This window comes from Eulemur rufifrons, chromosome 8, assembly GCF_041146395.1.
Source record: "Eulemur rufifrons isolate Redbay chromosome 8, OSU_ERuf_1, whole genome shotgun sequence".
Classification (NCBI taxonomy): domain Eukaryota; kingdom Metazoa; phylum Chordata; class Mammalia; order Primates; family Lemuridae; genus Eulemur; species Eulemur rufifrons.
The window spans coordinates 82,076,326-82,096,518 of NC_090990.1; positions in this window are offsets into that span (position 1 = coordinate 82,076,326).

Sequence of the window (20,193 nt, forward strand, 5' to 3'; positions counted from 1 at the left end):
ATGTAACTGCTATTGTCTTTAGAACACTTCAGTATCTTCATGTTGAAGCACATATTTGTGTTTTGATATATATTGAGTCTTCTGTGAAATGCAAAGAATCAGTTTAAGGAAACAAGCTCTACTACACGGATACGCTATCACCATAAAAATCATATTATCAAGTCAGAGCTCTGACTTAAGAGGTAACCAATTATTATAAAACATTTAACACCTTTTCGTATCTTTACCTTAGTAGTTTCATTTAGTGTGCTGGAAAATTATGTCACTTACTATGACCTTGGCACCTTCTAGCTGTTGTGTGTTACTTACCATGCTCCAGGGTAATGTAACAGAACGTTAGTCAGAACTGTGGAGAGTGAGCCGGAGACCAGAACTAAATCAAATGGTAAATCATTACCAAACAGACCAAGGGTGGCAAAACAAGGGTACTTATGTTTTAGTCCTTTGTAAGTGTTAGAGCACATTAGCAGAATTTTCTTTTTAGGCCCACCCCAGGAATTTTCTATTTCTTTATTCTTAATTCTCTTACCTCTTGACTTTCTGCTTTGTCAATACTCAGAAGCTGATTGACACAGTTGTCAACTTTCTCAGCTTCTGAGAGTCTGAGTTTATGAAGGAAATAACATAATTGCCCTGCAGATACTGATATGTGATCTTCAACTCAGTTGGGTTGATCATTTTCTCTTCCTAAGTCAAGTCATTTACCATTCTCCTTAGAAATTTTTCAGATCTTTATTGCTCTGCACAATTTCCCAACTTCATATCTATTCTTAATTTAATGCAGAAAGTAGAAATTGGGAGTAAATTATATCAACATTCCCCCTTTGTACTGTTAATAATAGGTACAAGGTAAAGTGATGAGTGGCTTGAGAGGAATTAGAGCCAGGTCATGCAGCCTAATAGGTTATGTTAAGGTGTGGACCTGCTATTCAAAGAACAAGCAGATGTTCTGGAAGGGTGCAAGTAAGGAACTGATTGATTTTTCTGGTCCTGGAAATAAACTCATAGATACTGTGGAAGGAAGACATTTATAGTGAGACCTATTCTATCCCTCTTCAATCTAATTGAGTCAACCAGCAGGCCCTAACCTTTTTGGCACCGGGGACTGGTTTCATGGAAGACAATTTTTCCATGGACTGGGGGGTGGGGTTGGTGTGAGGCGGGGCATGGTTTCAGGAGGATTCAAGCACGTTACATTTATTGTGCACTTTATTTCTATTATTGTTACATTGTAATATGTAGTGAAATAATTAGACAACTCACCATAATGCAGAATCTACTGTCGGTGCTGATCTACCAGGAGGTAGAGCTCAGACGGTGACCTGAGGAATGGGGAGCGGCTGCAAATACAGATGAAGCTTCACTTGCTGAGCTCACCCACCACTCACCTCCTGCTGTGCAGCCGGTTCCTAACAGGCCACTGACTGCTACCGGTCCCTGGGAAGACCAGGGATTGGGGACTGCAGGAGTAAACCAAACACACTGCTCATGTTTATCAACACATCTGGAAGCTAGTGGTATAAGTGACAGCTCCATTATGTCCCAAATACTGATCTATAGTCCAGCTGCCTCAGAATCATTTGGGGAGACTTACAGACATTCCAGGGACCCATTCCCATGAGAATATGGTTCTGTGAAGTAGGATCAGAAAATCTGTATTTCTTTTATAAGGTCTCAAACTGATTCTGATCACTAGTTTTGTTCGAGGACAGTGATACGGCAAGGAGGGTGGAGCTGGGCTCTTCAGAAGCACAGAAAGATAGGGAGGGCCAGGTTCAGGGAAATAGCTGGATGGTGAAATCCATTCTCCACATCGATGCCAGTCTTTCTAAAATATAAATCTGACCATGTCATGTATAAACTTTCAATGACTCCCCATCACCTACAGGGTGAATTCTCATCTCCTCGGAATGGCATAAAAAGCCTTTTGTGATCTGGCCCTGGCTTCGCTCTCCAGCCTGTTTTACCACATTCCTGCAGATGTGCTTTACTTGTTGTACCCTGAAGTCGCCATGATTTATGGCTCAGAACATTTATAGATGTTACTTCCTTAGCATAGAATATTTTTCATTCTTTTCTGTCTGGCCCAGACTGCTTAGATGTGGCTGATTCCGGGAAAGCTTTCCTCCCTGCCCAGGTGCAGGCCAAGAGCCCCCATTCTCTGCTATTCCCACTTACCATATCACAGCACTTAATATGCGTCACCACGATCATCTGTGTACTTGCCACTTCCTCTGTTAACTTCTGAGCTCCTTGGTGGAGTATTCATGATTAGAGTCTCAGCCTCTGTTATAGGCCCCAACATACTGCAGGACTCAAAACTTTGGTCGAAAGAATGCAAATTGGTATCAAAAATAGAAAGACTCAGGGGGCAATCTTGATTTCTGGAGGCATCAAGCAGGAATTAGAGCAAAGCAGCAGGAAAAACTAAGGGCTTTTGATGTTCCACGAGCACTGGAATGTACAAGACTGGTCAAAACAGTGATCAAACAAGGCAAGTGGCAAGAACCAGGAAATGCACAGAAACAAGAAGGCAGTGAACTTCAGGGTCAGGCAAACATCTATCTGGGAGGAGATTTTAGCAAGAAGATTAGACCCTGTGGTAAAATCCTGCCTAGTTAGGAAATCTCTCTTTTTTTAATAGGTGTCAACCCAAGTTTATGGGAAACCTGAAGTTGATAGTTTCACTAGGTGTGTGTGTGTACTTGATAAGGGATATGTTAAAATTGTGACTAGGTTATAGCAAAGCAACTCCTTATCTTCACCCATTTCCTGTTGAGCAAGAAGTCAGAAGAAAGTAGATTATAGATGAAGTTAATCCTCCTATGAATGTTGAATAGAAGGTTCTCACTTGACTTCATAGCTGAATTAACTGCAAACATGCCTGCAATCCTAGATGAACTTTGGAGGACCCCTTGATTTATACTGTGATTCATGAATGGGTGCAATTTTCACCTACCTCTTCTTCAGAGAACCTGAGCCACCACTCCTAAGCACTAGCATAGAAGCAGGCAAAGTCTTAAAGACTCAGCAATTTTATAGGTTTGGGACCATCATAAAAATATAAAACAAAATGAATAAGGTCATCCATGTGAAAGATGATCTGCTTTGTATTATAGACGCATTATGGCCCCATCTTGTTTTGTTTTTTTTTTTTCCTTTTTCCATGATTTCCTGTAACTGGCCTGTTTTGAGTGATGTATTGGGGAGAAGGCCTGTGTCAGATATATTCAGCTGCCTGTCATGCATAATTAAAACCAGTTGTGTTATTGCTTTCCTTAGTTCCAGCTGACTCTTTGATGCTTTGGCCTCCATGCCAAAAACTACCTCTTATAATTGCCAGAGGCTAGTGTTTGGCAGAGGTCACTGTAAGATAATTAAGCAAATATGTGAAAAATAGTTTTAAATTGTCTGTATTAGCAGAGAGTGTGCATACATGTATTTAGAGTGGGGGTTGAGAAGAGACTTTTTAAACAATAACTGACCTTCAGAGCTAGTGATTTGGTGTCAGAGAACTATGTATTTACAGCAACTTTGTACAGTTATTAAGTTGGCATGATTTGACCTTTTGGTGAATGAAAGACACTGTATTAATTTCTGCAAATAAACATATAGAAAATGTCTAAGAAGATCATGGCTCAGTAATGGGACAGATAAATTAATAATAATGATAATTCATGATGAAAAGGACCAAAAGAGTGGTTCATACAAAGAATTAAAATAATATAGAGAAAAGAGTAACTCACACCATTTTTGGGATTTGAGAGAGGCTACACATATTCATTCATTCAACACCTATTTGTTGAATGCCTACTATGTGCCAGGCACTGCTCTAGGGTCTTAGGCTACATCAAGGAACAAAACTCAAAGTTTTGTGGAACTTATATTCTAGGAGAGATGGAGATGTAATAAATATAAATAAATAAGGTTTTTTTTAATGTTAGAAAGTGGAATACTTTTGGGAAAAATAGAGTAGAATAGGAGGATTGGAATTCATGGGGAAAGATTGTAACTTCAAATAGTGGTCACTATTGGCTTCATTTGAGGTGACATTTGAGCAAAGAAGTGAAGTGGTCAGAGCACAGGCTATGTGGGTATCTGGGAGAAGATGGAACATCCAGTGCACATGCCCTAAGTTTTGCGTGTGCCTGGCCTGTGAGAGAGATAGCAAGGAGGTCAGTGCAGCTGCGTGAGAGTGAATGAGGGAGAGAATGCAGTAAGACAGGAAGTTCAGGAATATGGCTGGGGCCAGATCATGTAGGATCTTATAGGTCATTCAAAGGACTTTCATTTTTATTCTGAGCGATAAAGGAGCCATTGCAGAGAAGTGACATATGATTTGTGTTTTAAAAGGATTCCTCTGGCTGCTGTGTTGAGAAAAGATAACAGTGGGGCAGGAATGGAAGCAAGGAGATCAGTTAGACCAGGGGCTCATTATGGTTCCTACTTAAATCTGGCTTACTGATTTTTGTAAGCAAAGTTTTACTGGAACACAGCCATGCTCATTTACATTACAATAACAGAGACGAATAGTTGCCAAAATGACTATATGGACGGCAAAGCAGAAAATACTATATGACTCTCTACAAAAAGCTTTGCAGACCCCTAAATTAGAATACTGCTGCAATTCAGGAGAGAGGTGATGGTGCCTTAGACTAGGGTAGAGGCAACTGAAGGTAGTGAGAAGTGTTTTGATTTTGGATATATAAAAAATTAAAGCCAACTGGATTTGCTGAGTGATTGGGTGTGGGGAGCATTATAATAAAGAGAGAAGTCAAAGATGAGTCTAAAGTGTTTGACCTGAACCCCCAGAAAAACATAGTTTCTATTGTTTGAGATAGGGAAAGCTGGTGGTGAAACAGTTTTCATGGTGAAAGAAGATAAGGATTAGAACAGCTTAAACTCAGCATTTGTGAATGTCAGATTGACACCAAGTGAAAATGTTAAGGAGCCAATTGAATATGCAAATCTGACATTCAGGAGAGAAGATCCCACTAGAGGTGGAAAATTAGGAGCCATTAGCATAGAGATGGTATTTAAGGACATGGTTCTGGATGAGATTACCAAAGGAATAGGTGAAAACAGAGAAGAAGACAGAAAATTGAGTCCTAGAACACTTAAATGTTAAGTTTGGGAAGAAGAGGAAAAACCCAGCAAAGAATACTAAGGAGGAGTGACCAGTAAAGTAGACTAATAAATTAAAGCAAGAGTGGGGTGTTCTGGAATCCAAGTGAAGAATGATTAATATATCAAGGAGAATGGAAGGCTTGACTATATCAAATATTTTTAATAACTTTTAAAATAATTTTTAATAAAGTAAGAGGAGAACTAAGAATTGACAATTGCAGTTTTGGTAGAGTAGGTAGGAACAAAAGCTGGATTGGAACAGATATAATAAAGTATGGGAGGAGAAGAATTGGAGGAAGTGAATGTAGACAACTCTTTTAAGGAGTTTTTGCTGGGAAGGGAAACAAATTTTCAAACAAATAGGCAATGTCAGGCAAGGAAAGTAGGGTTAAGGAAAGGATTTTACTTTTTGTTTTTAAGATGGGAGAAATAATTTGTGTATATATGGGAAATCTGTGGCAGAGAAGGAAATATTCATAATTCAAGAAAGGAGATGAAAGAATTGCTAGAGCAATGCCATTGAGTAGTTAAGACAAAATAGGATCTAGTTTGCAAGTGGATGGATTTTCTTTTACATAGGAGCATAGATAAATCCTCTCTAGAAGCAGATGAAAATCAGAGTTTATGTGTGCAGATTCTGGAGGGAAGGTAGTTATGGTTGCGGGAGGCTATGGAAGTCTTTATACTTGCTTTAATTTTCTCAGTGAAATAGGAAATAAAGATCATAATCTGAGAGTGAAGATTTGAAGTGGTGTATTGTGGGTTTAAGAAGAGAAGAGAATGAACAAAATAGTCATCAAGTATGTGATAGAGAGAAGGGAGTGGAAAAGTATAGTATGATTATCAAGCAATGATGGGCCAACTTAAGCTTATGTAATCGTATGCATTTGTCTTCAACTCCTTCTTCTGCATGGTTGCAGGCACAAAGAAAAATTAACCAGGATTGTGATTGTTGCAGGTGAGTACAACAGGGACAAAGAATTGAGAGTTTATACATAGAAATGAATATGCTAGTTAACCATGGAATTTAAGATAAGAAAAGATGAAATAGAGAAGAAGATTGTTGACTAAAGACATCAGTGGGCAGATTGTCTCAGAAAGATCGAAAAGTTTTAGATGGTTAAAAAAAAAAGAAAGAACAAGTTCAGGGGCAACTCTGAGGGAAAAGTACCAGAATATACCCGAGATTCCATGGGAAGAAGTCATGGAGTAGAACAAGAAGGAGCAAGATATCGGCAGAGAGCAAGCCCCGAAAAACTTGGAGTGCCATGTCATGTCACTGGTCCCTACACAAACATTCCCAACTCCTGGCCTGATTATAGTGGCCACAGGGGCCCGTGGGTCCTGGGGTCTCTGTGTGATCTCAGAGCTTGGACATTTTGGGTGGGCTGCCTTCTGGGGAAAGGGACACAGACAACCAGAGTGCCAGCTCTCCTTCATTCACACCCTTTTCCTCCCCCAACCCTCCTCTACCCACTGCTGCCAAGTGACATAGGTGCTTCAGGGACGATTGAGCTGAGTCCCTCAGGAGAGGCTGATTGTCCTCTGTTGGTGCATCTACTACACAGAGACTCCCACAGAGAGTGGGGCTCATGCTTTTCCTCTTACAGACCTACTGCAGACCAAGGGATGCTCAGACTGTGAGCTTCCTGCCTGCCAGCCCTCACTGGTGCTGCTCACCTGGCTTCTCCAACAGAGCAGGACATACCCCAAAGTGGAGGGACATTAAATCTGCTTGAGCATTTCACAGGCAACTTGGCACCAGCACGCTTCTCCCTGGCATGATCAGGGATTGAACTTGGAGGACCAGAGGACAGGCCCACGGGCCAGATCACATACCCCCAGGACTCGATTGTGTTGCTCAGCAGCATGGAGGGGAGATTTCTGAACTAATCTTGTGAGGCAAGGGAGCCCACTCAGGCGGAACTGAAAGGGAAGTGCAGTGTGGATTCAAGCTGCAGTGCACTAGCGGAACACCCTTACCCCGCAGGAAAGCCACGCTTTTGGCTTGGGGCAGAATCTTGGACAGGGAAGATCCCAGCATGCGACACCACTGCTGGTGAGCTCAGCTAGTTTGGGCTACTGCTTGCAGCCAGACATTGGAAGGAGACCTCAGGACAGGGGAGAAGGGAGAAGAGCGAAACACATTCCCAATAGCCAGTCTGTGAATCCCAGATGGCACCTCCTTTATGAGCAGACTTTCTGGCTTGGCAGGGCCACTTCAGCTCCTCCTTGGTGGCTTTCCCCAGCAGTCTGAGAGCTGACACTTGACCTCTCCCAAGACAGACCTTGTGCCCTCATTTGTGGAGGCTGAAGGCAGGCTCATTGGACCTAGCCCCACCCAGCCTCACTCTTTCACCCATCTCTGCTGTGATGGAGAATAAGGAGCTCCTGGGAACTACAGGGCCCTGCCCACCACCTAGTGTATCCAAGTGCTTCTTCTGTTTGACTACAGCTGGTCACAGGCCCCAAAAAGCAACACTGCAGTTGGCCTTTTCCTGTCAGGACCACCTACTAGCATAGAGGTAAATTTGTAAAGCCCTTTATAGCTGCAGTCCCCAACCCCCAGGCCACACACTGGTACAGGTCTGTAGCTTGTTATGAACTAGGCCACAAAGCAGGAGGTGAGTGACAGGCAAGCGAGCAAAGCTTCATCTGTATCTACAGCTGTCCCCCATTGCTTGCATCACTACCTTAGCTCCACCTACCCCACCCATCTGTGGAAAATTGTCTTCTAAGAAACCAGTTCCTGGTATCAAAAATGTTGGGGACTGCTGCTTTATATCATTTACTGACTCAATCATACAGGGCATGGCTAATTCTTACCCACAAGCACCACCTACTGTCTCAGAGATTAAACTGGGCATCCCAATATAATTCACAGGGAATAAGAAGACCACAGGGCTGGGGAAAGAGAAAGGATTTCAAAGACCTCCATCTTCCCTTATCAGTAAAAGACAGAATCTGCCCACACACAGAGTACACCACTGCTATAGCCTACAAATAGTTAGCAACAAAGAAAACCATCACATTAAGGATACCTATAACCAAGATATCCATCTAGAACCTAGACCCTCATCAAAGTACCCACAAGCAAAGCCAAAGGTCCTTATCCAACATATGCTACAGATACACCTTTAAGAGTGAGGGAGAAAAAGCCTTGTCCAAACAAAAGGAAATCCCAAAACAAGAAGAGATAGCTGCTCCAGAAGAGAAGGAATTAGCAAAAGAACTCCAGAAGTAGGAGAGGTCAGAGTGAAAGGACACTCCCAAAGGAGCACACCAGCTCTCTAGCAATGGATCCCAACCAAAATGAAAATACTGAAATGACAGATAGAGAATTCCAAATATGGATTGTAAAGAAGCTCAGTGAAATTCAAGAGAAAATGGAAAATCAACTCAAAGAAACCAGAAAAAATGACTCAGGAAATGAATAAAAAATTTACTAAAGAGATAAATACATTAAAGAAAACCAATTAGAACTTATGAAAATGAAAAATTCACTTAAGGAAATACAAAACACAGTGGAAACCTTTAAGAATAGATTAGACCAAGCAAAAGAAAGAATTTCAGAGCTTGAAGACAACTCTTTCTAATTAGCTGAGTCAGTAAAAAATAAAGAACAAAGAATCAAGAGGAATGAACAAAGTCTATGAGAAATATGGGATTATGTAAGACAGCCAAATATAAGAATCATAGGCATCCCTGAGGGTGAAGATGAAAAAGCACAATGTCTGAAAAACCTTTTTAAGAGAATAATTGAGGAAAACTTTCCTGGTCCTGCTAGAGATTTAGACATCCAGATATAAGAAGCTCAACAACCACCCGGGAGATTCATCATAAAGAAGGAATCATCAGGACATATAGTCATCAGTCTGGCCACAGTAAACATGAAGGAGGAACTCCTACAAGCTGTGAGGTGAAAACAGCAAGTTGCTTACAAAGGAAAACCCATCAGGCTAACTGCAGACTTCTCACAGAGACCTTACAAGGCAGATGGGAAGGGATTGGGGCTCCATCTTCAGTCTTCTTAAACAGAAAAACTGCCAGCCTAGAATCTTGTATCCTGCAAAACTAAGTTTCTTATGTTAAAGAGAAATAAAGACTTTTCCAGACAATCAAACACTAAGGAAATTTGTCATGACCAGACCTGCCCTGCAGGAAATACTCAGAACTGCATTATAAATGGATCAGCACAATAGATACCCACCAGTGTAAAATCACCATAAACCTAAAGCACACAGCTTTTATAAAACAATAGCACAAGAGGAAAAACAAAGCAATAAGGTACTTGTGAACATGATGAACAGAACAACATCCCACAAATAAATTCTACCACTCAATGTTAATGGTCTGAATGCCTCATTCAAAAGACATAGGCTGGCTTAATGGATTAAAAAAACACAACCAAAGTATCTGCTGTCTCCAGGAAACACATCTAACCCACAAGGATTCATACAGACTCAAGGTGAAGGGATGTAAAAAATATTCCATGCAAACAGAAACCAAAAGAGAGCAGGTATAGCCATTTCCCTATTAGATAAAATAGACTTTAAATGAACAGGGGTAAAGAAAAACAAACATGGTCATTAAATAATGGTAAAGGGAGCAATTCAACAAGAAGACATAACAATCCTAAATATGTATGCACCTAACCCAAGAGCTCCCAGATTGATAAAGCAAATTCTACTAGATCTAAGCAAAGAGATAAATATTAGCACTGTAATTGCTGGTGACTTCAATACCCCTCTGACAAAGCTGGACAGATCATCAAAGCAGAGAATAAATAAAGAAACACTAGACTTAAAAGGAACTTTAGAACAAATGGAACAACAGAAATTTACAGAACATTCTACCCCAAAACTACTGAATATATATTCTTCCCATCAGCATATGGGACATTATCCAAGATTGATCATATTTTAGTCTACAAAACATGGCTCAACAAATTCAAAAAAATTAAAATCATACCATGTATCTTCTCAGACCACAGTGGAATAAAACTGGAAATCAATTCTAAGAGAAACACTCAAATCTACATAAAGTCATGAAAATTAAACAACCTGCTGCTGAGGGAATCACCAAGACTGCCATGGGACAGAAATGCTCCCTCTTCCCCTACTTATCTCCCCTGGGAATCCTTAGCTCTCTGTGGAAATTGAGGAAGGGGATAATAAGCATGCCTTTAGAGCAGGGGTTCCCAAACTATGGTAAGTTATATAATTATTTCATTATATATTGCAGGTTAATAATAATAGAAATAAAGTGCACAATAAATGTAATGCACTGGAATCATCCTGAAATCATCCTCCACCCCTTGGTCCATGGAAAAATTATCTTTCATGAAAATGGTCCCTGGTGCCAAAAAGGTTGGGGACTGCTGCAAAGGAGAGGGTCCATGTTAGATGCAGGGAAACTGGAAATGTAAATGCAGGTAAACTACTCTAGTCATATGTGCATCCAAGGAGGGAAGTTTACCTCTCTGTGTACAACATGTAGGGCCAGAACACTCTAAGGGAAACAGAAGATAGAGGACTCAGGTAATGCATTCAGAACAAAAAATATGAAGGTACTGAGAAAAGATATCTGAAGCCCGGTATATCAGTTACATCAATGATTGGATCACTGTTCTACCTGGCTGAAAAAAGGAACGTTCAGTATATGGATACAAGGGTGATTTATAAAACTCAATGGCAAGAATGCAGCTAGGCCTTAGAATGGGTCCAGAGATGAGAAAGCACTGGGACCCAGGAAATAGACCCTTTCCATCCCAAGTTTGTGCTTCTCTCTGAACATATGCTTCAATATTCTCTTTCCTTGTGGGTGGCATTCTCTGCTCCATAGTCCACATAACGGAAAACATGGGCAACCTCAGCTTCCCAGTTTGCATGTTCTGGTTTCATCCATTGGGAATGACTTATGGAGTGACTGATTCTGTCTCGGTAGCTCTCACTCATGCTCTCAATTCTCATTTCACGGGGAATGGTCACCAATTGTTCTGGCTTACGTCTAGGTCTCACTTCTGATCAAATCAACTGTGGCCAGGGGGCTAAGGTCACATTGTGCAATAGGGCCATGTAGATCTCATCTTTTCTATCAACAACTAAGGGCTATAGGTGAGGGACACAGTAAAAGCAGGAGGCAAGCTGGAAAGATTCTCCAAAATTATCTTCAGTTCCTGAGTGTCTTCATTGTCTTCAGTGACTAAGATCAGGAAAATTTAAATTCATGTAACATGCCCATGCTATGCACTAGAGATGCAACTAAATGGTCTCTTGAGAGGAACTCTTAAAAAGGAGTTTCTTGGGAAGACAGCTCACACCTGCACTTGGAACCTTAGCAAGATTAAGAAGACTGCAATTTTCCTGCATCACTGGGTTAACTATGTGTACAGAAAGGATTTGGGTTGTTGTAAACAAGAACAAAAAAATGTCATAGAAGAATGGTTCTCACTCCTTCCAGGAATATTTGTCAAGAAGGAAAAAGGAATGTGGCAGACAGGCCCTCTGTATCCGCCAGATATTCTCTGCCAATATGTATTGTTAAAGAGGAAATTTGAATTATGAGAGCCAGGCCCATCAAACAATGAAATATCCAGTGGCATTTTGAGTCCTATTCATTAGGACTTTCTGAGTATCGCTCTGGATCTAGCTACCATTCCTTTCTTTAAAAAATTGTATATATTTAAAGTGTACAGCATGATATTTTGATATGCATAGTGAAATGATTACTATAGAAAAGAAAATTAACATATCCATTTCTTGACAGGCAGCATAAGTTTATCTTTCAGTTACTAACCATTTGGCCCTTTCCTTGGCTCTGAAAGCATAAGAACTTTTCCTATCTCTTCTGCACTTTAGCACTTTGGTATTTCCTTTCAAATGGTGGGATAATCATAGTGGTAATCACTAAGCAAATGCTAAGTTCTTCATAGCTATGATTTTACTTAATTTTTTCAACAACCCTGTGAGATAGGTGCTTGAATTTTACAAATATGGAAACTGAGTCTTGGAGAGTTTAAGAAAATAGCCCAAGAAGCTGGTTAAAGGACCAATCACAAATTGGATCCCAGGGCTGCCTGATATCAAAGTCTGTGTTCTTGAAGTAAACACTAGGAGTGATGAAGATGTCTGGGGAACATGAAAAGCTTATGTTTACAATAATTGTTTAATATGACTCTGTTCTCAGACATAATGGGTTCAAATATTTGATTCTATATGAAAAAAATTTGTAAATAGGTTAGGAAGTAGAGATTCATAAACTTGATTTAGGTGTTTTCTCTGGATCCTTTCTGGTATTCCCATATTTCATGCTGGACACCTCCATCCCTGCAGTATGAAGTTCTAAAAGTAAATAATGAGCACAATGTATAAAAACAGGACAATTTGTGACAGAATGGATCCTTTCTAGACCTTGCTCTTTTATTTGCATTCTGGGAAAAGAGTTTCAACTCTGCCATATAGAACCTAATTTTTCTTTCTCTACTCTAGGATTCTGCTCTCTGTTGGTGCTAAATGTGGGCAGAGATGTGAAGTTGTGAACAAAGGACTCCTTTACCCACCTTTTGGAGTGATGGATGACTGCTTGGCGGTGAGAGAGTGGTAATGGTTACCCTGAGTCATGTTGTGCCTGGGAGAGATGAGAAGTCAGGGACAACTGGTCTCTGGGAGGCAGCAATTCCTTGGCTCAACTTTGTATGGGTCAGGCTCTTCGCTGCTCATGACAGGAATTACATTTCAGTGGTCGCTAATCCGAGGACAGAGTCCAGACAGAGATTAATGAGAAACCCTAACCGCCTCTGGAATGTAGGTAGAGCCTGGGGCTACAGGGCTTGGCTCCAGAAGAAATGGTTTAAGAAGCTAAGAGCCCAAAATGACTAAAGTAGGATATCAGACCCCTGGCTAAGGAAAGATGAGCACCCTTAACATAGGCCCTGGTGTGCAACGTCCAGCTCACTCTCCGCTTGATGATCAGGAAGGAGGGTGAGACTAGGTGACTGGGTGTACAAATAGGCATATTGAAATTTTAAGCTTCCTTGGGTGATTAGGATGGATTATTTTTAATCCAGAGTGTGATGATTATTGTCCCTCTGTCAGAGAAGCATCTAAGGTAGGTTCCAATCTTTGGTGTCTTCACCAAGCTAATAAAAAGAAGGACTTGATTTGTTCATTCAACTGTTCACTTATGCACTAAACTGACAAGTATTTATTTGGTGCATAATATATGCCAGGCGTTGTGCTAGGCACTGGGGACAGAAAGAGAAACACAGATTTAAGTCATGTTTAAATCTGATGAAGGGTAGACATAAAATGACACATACTCAAATAAATACATAATTTTAATTGTGGTAAATGCCATGAAGCAAACATACAAGAAAGAGGATAATGAGGATGGGAATGTTTAATTTAAATTTGAGGATCTAGGAAGGTCTTTATTCTTGGTTAATAGACCTTGAATTCTTTGGGGATTCTACTCAGGGGAGGTTTATGAAATGAGAGCTGCAATAAGATCCTCTGCATGGGTCCCCATAAAGATCAGACAATAAAGGTAGATTTGGAAGGGGAAGAAATTTCCTTCCTGTCTGCATATTCTCCCACATCATATACAAGCCGGATGTGTACTATTCACAGTTTCATTCCCACCACCTAGATATAATGGCTAGCATGTAGTAGATGTTCAATAAATATTGGCTGAATAAATGAATAATTTAAAAGCTAACATTCCTCTGCTTCTCTGTTCCTATTTAAGTTGTTCAGGGCAAAGCTGGAAGTACAGGGGCAGATTAAACTTTGGGAGATGGATTCATGTCACAAATCCTACATTGGGATGTGACGTACAGAATATGTGGACAGCTTGTGGGCAATACCAGAAAAAGATCCTGAAGTCAAAGACCAGTTGGAAGGATAAGGAATCGTCTCATTTTTAGAGGCCTAAAGGTCAGGACGAGGTAATAGGTCTCTGCCAGTAAAGCTTTTCGTTTCAGCCTTAGTGGCGTGCCCTCGAGCCAGGACAGCTGACACACTCCATCTCTGCTCTTCAGCAGACTTTCAGTCATGAGCTGAACAAGCTCTGGACATCTAACGTACGGCATGGATGGGGAGGGATGTGTTAATTTGGTTGTGATAATCATTGCACAATGTATACGTGTATCAAATCATCCCATTGTGCACCTTGAATATATATCACTTTCATTTGTGGATGGAATAGTTTCAAAAAGAAATAAAGAAAATGGGAGGAAAACTAGCCAAACTCTGGAGAAGCCGATGAGTCAGATAATGGCAGAGTGAGGGGCAGGGAGAAGAAGTACCAAGAGTTTGGAATGGACAACATTGAATAAAATGTCTTTTCCAATTATTTTGTTCTTAGTAATGAACTTTCTGGGATGCGGAAAGTTTATTTCAGTTTAACTTTAGATATCCGCACTGATATGACCAAGTTTCCACACTCAAGTCAACAGAATGATTGTGCAGGCTCTGGAAAAAAGGAACAATATGGAAATGGCCACTGGTAGGGATAGGGCATCACAGTATTTCCTAATGTTTGATCTGAAAGTAGTTGCCTCAGTTAGCTTCAGTGGGCAAAGGTCTCCCTCCCTTCCCTTACCCTCTGAAACTCCACTAACCTTATACCACCCTCTGTAATTACTTGCTTCGAGATATCAGACGCAGGTTAATTATTGTCTCTCTACCGCAATTTCAACTCTACGCTAAGTAAGAGTAACCCCAGTTCCATTCCATTCCACTGCTCTCCTTATCTTTAAGTTGAGGAAGGCTGAGTAAAGCTAGAGGCAAGGACCTCTGCTCTCTGGGCCGTTACCTCTTCACCGTTCCAGGAGTGGCCAAGCACACCCTGTTTCTGGGGCTCTGCGTTTGCTGTTACTTCAGTGTGGCTTACATGTGGCTAACCTTTTCACGTAGCGTCTCTGCTCTAAAGCCACTTTATCTAAGAGGCCTTCTCTGATTCTCCCCATTTCCTCCTCACTTGCTATATTTTTCTCTAAAGCATTATCAGTATCTGCAATTATGTTGGTGATGTGCTGTGGATATATATGTTTATCTCTCTACTCTAGAATATAGGCTCCGGAAGGCTTTCATTGCCCTTCCTTTTTTATTGTCATATCTCCAGCATTCAGGAGAGAGCCGTCCCAGAGCAGACGCTCTATAAATATTTACTGAATGAATAAATGAAATGCAACCGTCGAGGTGGTAAAAATAAATAAATAAATAAATAAAACAAAACAAAACCAAATCAAACCAAACCAAAACCAAAACCCAAAATTTTACCTGTAAGAACAAAGATATTAGCACTAACACTGAACACATTTCCTATTTGTTTACTTGTATTTTATTTCCCAGTTCTCAGGCTTCCTCAGAGATTCCTTTATTCTCACAGTTCTAAAGCTCAAGCAGCCTTCCTGCCTTTCCACATGTATTTCCAAGCCCCGAAAGCTTTCCCTATTTTTACAATTCCAGGAAGGACTAACTTAACAATACATCTGGTGACCCACTTAAAATGGGCCACACTTGAAGCTATCCGGTGTTAAAGGGGACTGTCTTAAAGGGACCACCGTGTATGTTGCATCTAGATGGGACTTTTCTGCCAATAAGCCTAGAAGTGTTTTCTTAATAAAAAGATGATGTTGGAGAAAAGGGTTCTCTCTCTTTCCCACTCTCTCCCCCTTTTAATGTGCATAGAGAGTTTTATTATACAAATCTTCTGCTCATCTGTGCAATGACAAAGCAGTTTTAGCCCAGGGAAATGATTCTTTCATTTTAGAATCTGCCTTTATGATTCATGAATGCTAAAGAGCAGGATTTAGTTTTGGGGAAAACTAGAGCAGGCTAGATTATACAGAAAAAAAATCATTCTAGGCAAGGATAGATCCTTTAAACTTCGGTCCTTGGTTCCTAAAGGGTTTCTACTGGGTCCCTGAAAGGAACCTCAGGTTCAAGAAAGAAAAGGAAACACAGGCTAATTTACATCTGTTCCAAGAATGCAGTTGCTAGATATCTCCTGACAGGGGGTTCTGTTGTGCTTTGAAGAATATGAAAATTCAAGCTCAGAATGAGCTTCTGAAATTTGAAAATTAAAACTCCACCCTAAACCTTCACCAGATCTGAAGCCAAGTCCTTTTAGTGCAGGAGGGATCTGTTTACTTTGTATGGAAAATCATTTTCTTTTTATTAGCAAGCTCCACCATTTCTTGATGATCTGAAGAAGGGCAGTTGTGGGGCATTCTTGGCACAATCAGAGGCCAGACAGACTGGAAATCTTATTTTGCAACATTTTCTCCCTGGTTTTTAAAGTTAAAAAAGACAAATAGCTCTGATAAGTTAAGCAATCAATACCTTTGAATTTTAATTGCCTCATTGTCCCGAGCTGACCTGGAGAGGTTAAAGTCAAACCAAACCAAACAAAAAATAAAAACAAAAGCTCAAACCAACATACCATGAACAACTTTTCCCTTTCTCAGCAAGTATGTTTGATCCAGGAGAAGGTAGCTGTTTTGTTCCTATTATCATCAAGAAACCAACACAAGAATTTCCTCATTGCTTCTCTGTTGGACTCATGGTTGGTCAGGGGGTGGGCATGGGGATGAGTGGTGGCTGGCAGGGGTTCAGTAGTTGTCTCAGTTGGTTTTGTGTTGCTATAACAATATCACAAACTGGGTAATTTATAAACAGTAGAAGTTTATTAGGCTCACAGTTATGGATGCTGGGAAGTCCAAGATTGAGCAGCTGCATCTGGTGAGGGCCTTCTTCCTGTGTCATAACATGGCAGAAGGCATCACATGGTGAGAGGCTGCACATGAGAGAGCCAGAGATCAAATTTTCAGCCTAAAGCCCTTTTATAATCCCCATTAATCTATTCATGAGGGTGTAGCCCTCATGACCTAAACAACTCTCATAAGGTCTCACCTCCCAATGTTGTTGCATTGAGGATTAAATTTCCAGCACATGCTTTTTGGGAGACACATGCAAACCACAGAAGTAGTCTTTAGATTCATTTTCAGTTCAATCTTTTTCTTGATGTCATCATGCTTACTTTTGCCTTCTTACTATTATTCAATTTTTCACTTCTAACAAGCAAGACAACTTGATTTTTTCCCATCTCACCATAAATCCTACCAAGAGACCTCCTCGAACAGGAGTGTCTCTAACATTCTAGCCCATAATAATCTCCCCATCTCTCAACTATATAGCAGGAAGATTCTCCAGGGCCCCAAGTACTCTACTGCTGGAACCTAGGCATGTTTTCCATTCCTTTACCTCTCCAATTAAGTCAAATACTCTTCCCAGCAATCTTCTGACTTTCCTGAGCTTCAAGAGCACCCTGGACTCCCTTCCTGGAAGTCCAAACCCTTGGATTTCAGTAGCCTATAGCCTCCTTGGTGCAGACACAACTTCAGTGGCTGCTCTGCCAGCTCTCTCTGCTTTCCAATGCCCTCGAATCCATACTTCCCTTTTCTCCCTACTTTGCCATCCATTCACCATGGGATTGGCTCTTTGTTCACGTCTGCTAGCCTCTGGCCTTCTTAATGTCAATGTGACCCGTTTGTTAAGTGTTCCTGTCAGTCAACTCTGGCTCATTACAAAATGGGCATGCCCTAACCTACACTGTCATATGGCCCCACGATATTAGTGTGATTGCATTTCCTGTCTCCAGTAGGCAAAAGGAAATATATCATGTGAAAGCGGGTATGTTTTAGTTTATTTTAAATGTATGTGTGTATATATATATATGTATATATATACACACACACACACACACACATATATATATATTGAGACAGAGTCTCACTCTGCTGCCCAGGCTAGAGTGCTGTGGCATCATTGTAGCTCACTGCAACCTCAAACTCCTGGGCTCAAATGATCCTCCTGCCTCAGCCTCCCGAGTAGCTGAGACTTTACAGGCCTGTGCCACCACACCTCGCTAATTTTTTTCTATTTTTTACTAGAGACAGGGTCTCGCTCTTACTCAGACTGGTGTTGAACTCCTGAGCTCTAGCGATCCTCCTGCCTCAGCCTCCCAGAGTTAGGATTACAGGCATGAGCCACCGCGCCCGGCCAACAGGGGGTATGTTTAATGCTGGTTCCCAAGTCAGACTTTAAAAGAAAACAAGTGAGACCTTCTTTAGGACCTTTTCCACCTACTGGACCTTTCTTTGAACAGGGCCTCCTGAGAGTTAATATTTCTTAATCGAATAACATAAATGCCTGCTTCTGTGGCTCGTTTTTAGGTTTTTATACCACGTAAGTGATGATGTGAACTGGGGGCTGCAATAAAGCCTCAGCAGTGTACTTGATAACCTGTGCTGTGAAGTTTGAGGGGAATTGAACATAACTGTGGGGGGATGGGTGGAGATGGTTTCCTTGAGGAACTATTTTGGGCCAGGCACTAACTAGTTAATTTATGTTAGTATATATTCCCTTATTTAATGTGGCAAGAAACTTTCAGAGTTCTCACTGGAGAGTAGAGACTTAAGAAGCTGAGAAACATGAGTTCCAATTGTTCCTCTTTTCTGTGGGTAAGCATCTTAAGTCTTAAAATAGGGTTTTAAAATATGGGAATGGCAATACCTACTTAGTGGGATTGATGTGACAAGTAAATGAGACATTATAATCAAGCTGTGAATTACAGTGACAGTTCTATAGTAGGTACTCAGTAAGTGAGGGCAGTGGTTATAATTTTTACCTAGATTTATGTTTCTGACAAAGGAGGAGGCACCCAGAATCAAATGTGTTAGTATTAAAATTTTTTCTTTAAGGCTTTGCAGATAAAATGTTAGGTTGGATTCACAAAGATTCTGAGCACCTCAGAGTAATAGAGCCATTTTCCTCCAGAGCCAGTGAGGAAGAATGGAAGGAACAGTCAGTACACACACACACACACACACACACACACACACACACCCCCTACACCCCTCAGTCTTTCAGATGAGGTCTTTAATAGTAAACCAAGGTTCACTTACAGAGCTCCCATAACAAATGAGCATATGGTGAACATTTGACAGAAGGAAATACACATCCTTTAGGGAAGCTCTTAAGTTCTTGGGAATTCAGGAAGGATAAGAGAAGAATGTCTTGAAAATGAAAAGAAATTAGAAAATTAGGGAAACTCTCAGTGGTTTATTCTTTGTTAAATTTTGCAACACAGAGGTTTATGTCTACATTTAGACCTCTGAGCTAAGATCCATTCTTCCAGACTACAACCTAGAGAACACAGCTCTGCACGCCCTTTAATCCATGACCACTGTAGATCAGGTTACCTCTTTGAAAGAACTTTTCTTTCTCTGGCCAACTAAATGAATTGAAATTGATGTACTTAATTGTTTTCTAAATTGCAATTTTTCTCCCACAGATGTTTTCTATCAGTGTTGAGACCAACGGGCTCTGTCAGTCACACAGGGAGATGAAGTCATGTGGTAATAAAAGAGAAGGGTTGGGGGAGGAAGGGAAATGCCATACAGTATATTGTCTAATTGAAAAATGTGCCACATAAATGCTGAACTTGAAATCTCTCCCTCCCCAAGGGCTACTCTCAACAAACAATGCACACATCTTCTGCACTGGAAGATTAGACTTCTCCCCTTTCTCCACTATTAATTCAGGCCAATGCAAGAGTTTCCTTCCTTTGCCTTTCGTGGGTGAAGTCACGCTAGTGGAATTGTGATACAAAGTAATAAGATTCCAAAGTGAAAGTTTAGATGAGGAAGGTAATGGCATCAGGGCTAGAGGGTGGGGCTTAGGATGTCGGTGATAGCCTTAGGCTAAACTCTAACTTAGTAGAGGGACGATAAGAACAACCACATCCACGATGTGTCTGAGAAATGGTTGCTGATGATCATACAACCTAAAACAGAGGAGAGCCTAATGGGAATATGGAACTTGGAAAAGTCAGAAAATCTCAGGCTCGAATGTATGCCAGTCAAAGCTGGAAACCTAAGTAGCGTGGAGCAGCAAGGACAGACAGACAGGAAGGCTGCGAGATTTTCAAGAGGAGAAAGCTACAGATGGAGAACCCACGTCAAGCATCAGAGATAGAGGGAGACAAAGAGAAAGCTGA